Here is a 6,325-nt window from a genome sequence, read left to right on the forward strand (position 1 = left end):
AAGTGATAAAAATGGAACCATGTTGCCACCGCAGTATTGTAAATCAGTGTGCTAGTGCATATAAAACGGGATAATATTCTATTATATCCTTTTTGAACTAGGTTTTACTTTTTAGATTAATTCTATTTTTAGTTTTTCTTTATCATTCCTGTCGGGCCAAACTGTCATGTCAATAACATTTTTGCGTTTCGGGTACGTCTAAAGTTTCAAGGTCAGGATGTGTCTGATCTGATCAGGAGTTGGACCTCATGGAACCCATCATCAGAACTAGACCTTAACACAAATGTTCCTTCAAAACTTACTTGTATTATAAATATATCTAATTGCTCTAGGTAAATATACAATGGAGATGCCTCTTTAACTTTGCTCAACCCGTTACCATCAAGATGTCGTCTCTTTGACGTCCGCAATCCAAGTGTACGAGTCTGTACTCCACTCTCTTTAGCTTCCGCTTACCCCTGCCACTTGCTAACTCAAGTATTGCCAGGGAAGCCATTAAACATTACCCATCACCCTGATATTAAACTTAGGTATTTTAAGAATGTTGCCAAGTAAAATTCATATTTGCATACACTATTTGGTGCAATTACTAAAAAATCATGACACTTGCTTAGCAAACATAATGAAGATGACAAATCGGTAAAGTGAAATATGCGTTGTTAAAGGGTTCCATTTCCTCAAATGGCACTGTTTTGGATAAAAGTGCTTGGTTTGTTATGAAAATACTAAAATCGATATACATATATGCCTATAAGATTTGGGGAGTTCCCTGGATTCCAATAGGACTATGTATATTCAAAGAAAAAAAATATTTTCCCAAATCGGTTCAGAAATGACGGAGTTCTGAGGTAACATTATACATTAAACGGTGGAATTGATAACCTGCTCCTTTTTAGGGTTCCGTAGTCAACTAGGAACCCTTTTAATTTCGCCATGTCCGTCTGTCTGTCTGTCTGTCTGTCTGTCCGAGGCTTTGCTCCGTGGTCGTTAGTGCTAGAAAGCTGAAATTTGGCATGGGTATATAAATCAGTAAAACCGACAAAGTCGTACAATAAAATCTAAAACTTGATTTTTTTTATGCGGGTGGGTACAAGTAAAGTGGGGGTGATTTTTTTTTTGCTTCAACCCTGCAGTGTGGGATATCGTTGGAAAGGTCTTTCAAAACTAATAGGGGTCTTCAACAAACATTTCTTGATAAAGTGAATATATTCGGATATAATTGCTCCGAAAGAAAAAAAAAGTGTCCCTCTCCTCTAAATTTGAACCATAGGTCCAAAAAATATGAAAAAAATCTTGGAAGTAGAGCTTAAGAAAGACATTAAATGAAAACTATAGCGGATATATATATATATATGGTTCTAGAAATAAGATCGTGTCAGATATTTTTATGGTCTTCGTTGTGTAAAATATTATTACAGGCGACTGTACTGTCCTGTTTTATATCATACATACATGATGTTTTTTTCATAAAAGGAATATATTCCAGATATATGCTATATGATCAAATCACATCAGTGGTTTGGTTTTATATAACTATATCTTAAAATATTCTTCTTTGCCTCATTTCTGGAAAAGGCTTACTTTGTTTTAGAATAATTTTTTACCTCACTTTTTTACTCTCTACATGAATAAAATAATGAAATCACTCCACGTACAAGTCGTAACTCGTCACAGTACTAACTTCACAAGAATTTCATATAAACAATGTCAAATCGAAAACTCTCACGCATCCCATCTAATAACATAATAATGTTCACATGGCAGTTAACCAGGTGTCATAACAAGTCCTGAACAATGCGTGAACATCATTAATATGGGCAATTATCTCAATTAAAGCCTAGACAAGCATCAATAGGAGGAACGAGAGCCGCGCGGCATCGCCCGGCAATAAAGAAATCAATCAACCCATTAGGTATTTCGAATCAATAAAAATCTTAAAAAAGGCCGTATTAGTTTGCCATACACTAGCTATGGTTGCTGGAAGTGACGTTAGAGTTTAACCAAATGTTACTCTTCGTAGGCTAACTTTACATAATATAGAATACTTATAAACTACCTATTTATGAATTATTTGCATTCCCAAATGAAAAAACAAAATATCTTTATAAAATTAAATCCAGTGTGTATTAAAGTTGAAAATAGCACGACATATTTTAACCATAATATTTATTTTAAAATAACAAGCAATTTCATCAAAATGTATATCTTTAGAGCTGCAACATTCGTAACTGATATTTTGCAAGATAAGCAACAATCAGTATGCCAAGAAATTGATATCGTTATTTTGTATTAGGTAATAAATATATCTATTTCTAATTCTGTAATTTACTAACTACGCTTAGATACCATTTCCAGTATTTTTTTACAATATATCGGTCGCGTTTTTAGTTCTCATGGGATATCATACGAGTTGCTCTGTTGCAGGTTGGAGGGATCGTCAAGTGAGGGGTGGGGGGCGGCGCGTTTGATGCCGCCGGCATAGGTGTGATGCGTCCATCGCGGTCTTATGGAGGCCGGTTACACTCGGTGCATAAACTGTTAGTTAACTATATTTTTATACATGATAAAATCTTGTAGGAACCTCCAGCCGCATAACTATTTAGAATACTCCCAAGAGTAAAATACTCGGTTTAGTTTAAATCCAGAATAATGTAAAATACGTACTTACCTATGTATAAATTACTTTGGAGATAGAATTTTACTATAACTACACGTACTGTGACGTTTACACAATGAAATAATGTTTGTACAACTCCCTGCAAGTCGACACTCCGTTGTCAAGTGCCGAGCGAGCAGCTGGGTCGCAAAGCACACGATCAGAATCTATATTTTATTTACCACCTTGTCATACAACGGAGCCAATACGTCACAGGTACGTTTTAAAAGTGCGTGTTATATTTGAAATACCTGCAATATTCTCCTGTGGTAACTATTAAAGAATTCAAAATAATAGTAACTTTACAAGGTAATAACCTTGTCTAGTGCAGAAACCAGGAATATAAATAATTGTTATCGGTTCATTTAAGAAAATAGCTTGTCTGGTGACAAAATAATAGTACATACTTCCACAATTATTACCTGCCTATTTTCGTTTAAAATTAGTAATAAAATAACTACGACGATAGGGTACAAATAATTGAGCATTAATTTGTCCAGAACATATGGCAGAGACTCAGAATTATCGTACCTAACTGACCTAAGTAGGGACATTATTAAAGTGCAACCGTGGTGCCGTAGTTTTCACAATTATATTGAAATAATGTAGGAAATAAAATGTTTAAGCAAATTGATATTATCTTGAATTAAAATCCAAATAAACGTATTTAATTTACTGTTTTTATTTGTCCGGTTAAATACATAATAAAAATGTAGGTACCTTTTTAGCTAGTTACATAGCATAACAAATAGGGAACGCCAATTTAACCTAAAATGGTTGTATTTTTATGTAAGTTGCATAATTATAGGAATCTGAGATTAAAAATTGAAATTGTATGAACTAATCATAAATTTAGTTTCTCATTCTCATTTAGTGAAATCTTACTATATACCTACGTGTGATTAGGATGATTTATATTGATAAGTTAATCTGCCATCAACATCATGCAACTGGCCCGCCCGGTTCACAGGGTCAGTTAATTATAAAACTGAGCATTATTGCATCACAGTTAACTAAACGTAAACTGATTGTTAACAAATTAATAGGTACTCGTTATCATTTTATAAAATGTCTCGAACTTTCGAGGTATGTTTTACCAAAATGTCAAAAGTCAATACTGAGCCGTTGAGCACATACGTTCTTTTTCTCTTAAACGTAACATACGATATGTTTTTGTTTCGATCCTCGCCGCGGAGGTGACCGCTGTTAAAGATAATTAACAAAAAGCGATTACTTTAGTTTAATTGTGAATGCGATTCTTTTCTTTATAATACTTAATTCGGGCAATAAACGATTTCGGAGTATTATGGTCATATAGCACGGAATCATGCTGGAGCGTTTTGAATGCGTCCCGTTATTTTTATTTTATAGTAAATCTTTATGTGTGGCCGACACGATTGGATCAGAACTTTTATTGCAAATAGGTTACTTCGGTTAGTGCAAAAATTCAAAGTATTTATTAGCTCCGCCCGCGCCCGTGTAAAAGTAGGCATATGGCATTTCACCTCCATTACTCCCGGATAGTTAAAGCAAGCATTTCTTCATTTTAAAGTCTTGAAAAATTCCACTCAAAACAAACGGAATAGCTATTCCGTTTCCGAGTTACCTCAAAAAGTAACAAACATTAAGGAATACAAAGATAATAAGTTACATTCGTACTATTAATAGATAAATAAATTAACACTTCGTAAATAACTGTTTGCTATCTGTTGCAGTTATTGTAACTACTTGGTACAGTAGGTTAACGTACTATTGTACTTTGATTAATAACTAAAAATAACGGATTATGTATATTGTTATTGTAAATAAAGACTTCTTTATTAAAACAAAAATAACGGAAATATTTAGTTTATGTCCAAAACCTGAGATTTTTTACAACCGCTGCAGTTAATAAAGCCAATAAAGGGCTCTTGACAACTTAACTTTTGTCGGAATCACAGATCAGTCGAAATTACTTAACTTTAAATAACATCAATATTATCTACTTACAATACTCGTGTTAAGAATTCATTCTCAACACATTGTTTTCACTTACACCGTTTTAGAATTTATATAGTAAAATAGATAATCCGTTTGGAGTGCGTCATGTTGACATTCTAATTTTCGCTAAGTCCGTCACCCCCAAACAAACTAAACTATTGAAAAAGAAAGTGACAAAATGCAACAATGAGACTACGAGATAAGACCACCAGTTGTGACATGATTTTGACAAAATATTTTGCGGATTTCGTTTGTTTGTCACCTTCACTAATCTTAGTCCTAAGGAGATTAAGTTGATTGTTCTCAGGTGTTTTTGTGGGTTTTTGTTTGAAATCTTATTGACCATCGAGTGAGAGTAGATTTCATAGAATTTACTTTCTGACATCCGATTACTTTTGAAGGATGCGAGCAAATAAATCAGCGAAGATGGTGGTAATTTATTTGCTAGATAATATTTTGCTAAACTAGTAAGTAGGTTTTCTGATATTAAATTTTTACCTATCTACTAAAGTAATTGTACACACCGTGTTTTTTTTTAAATTCCGTTTATTTCAAGACTGTATTAATGAGCTTAAATTATTTCTCAAAGACACTTAACTAACTAAAGACTACTGATGATTACTATAACTAGCTTATATCAAAAATAGGCCCTTGAGGCATTGTACCAAGGATGCTGGCGGCATTTCCTCGTTGTATCGCGATACTGATACGTTGTGCGAGGAAAGACTACTTACTCCATTTTGAAAATAATTAATAATTAATTTGTATCTAATAAGACCCTGACGAGCGTGTACACTTGCCTTAGGACCTGATATTACATTGATTTGTGTTTATAACGAGTTCATACCCATCCTACCAAATGGAAATATAATCTCGGGCTACCGATGTTCGAAATGACATTGATGTCATAGTTTTAAATTGTTTGGTGGAACTGAATATAACCCCAGTGTTACAACATCGATATATGCAGCATTTAAATAATTTGAACGAGAAAAGAATTAACTATGACATAATTCAGTTTCATTAAAAAACGTGACCGCAGCTGGCAAAATGTCCCACGTTGTCTCTTGCCAATAATGACGCCTTGATAGGTTATTCGTATAAAGATACAAGCAAATATCGTCTTTATGGCAAGCGACGTTTTGCCGGCTGCGTTCGCAAACATACTTACCCATGCGCCGAAGTTAACATATCATATAAATCATATAAATTATTAAGTAAAATTTAAGGTACTAATACCAACAAATAGGTACCTATATAGCGTAGGAACGTCCATACCTAAAACTCGATTTTTACTGAATTTGTCTTAGAGGTTTTGTAAAATAAGCAAGCCAAAATTGACTCCGGCTTGCCAAGCGGATATGTTTGACAACGCAACAGAGGTTTTCCTTATTATTATGATTTCAAAAGAACGGCCAACGCAAAATAGTGATATTCATCCTAACAAGTAAAAGAGACCATATCGATGCTGCTATGGATTTATCAGAAGCCTACTAAAGAGCTAAATATTTTTACGCCCAATTTTTCTCTCTCTCATCCACAAGTTTGAAAGCATGGCAAATAAAAGAGGATCTCGTTATTTACTAAGGGAGAACAATGTAGACGAGTGCCACAGTTCAATGAATGCGTGCTCATGCATGGAATAATTAATATATAGTAATCGGTAAAGTGTCAGAGCGAAACAACTTC

This window comes from Cydia pomonella, chromosome 16, assembly GCF_033807575.1.
Source record: "Cydia pomonella isolate Wapato2018A chromosome 16, ilCydPomo1, whole genome shotgun sequence".
Taxonomy (NCBI): Eukaryota; Metazoa; Arthropoda; class Insecta; order Lepidoptera; family Tortricidae; genus Cydia; species Cydia pomonella.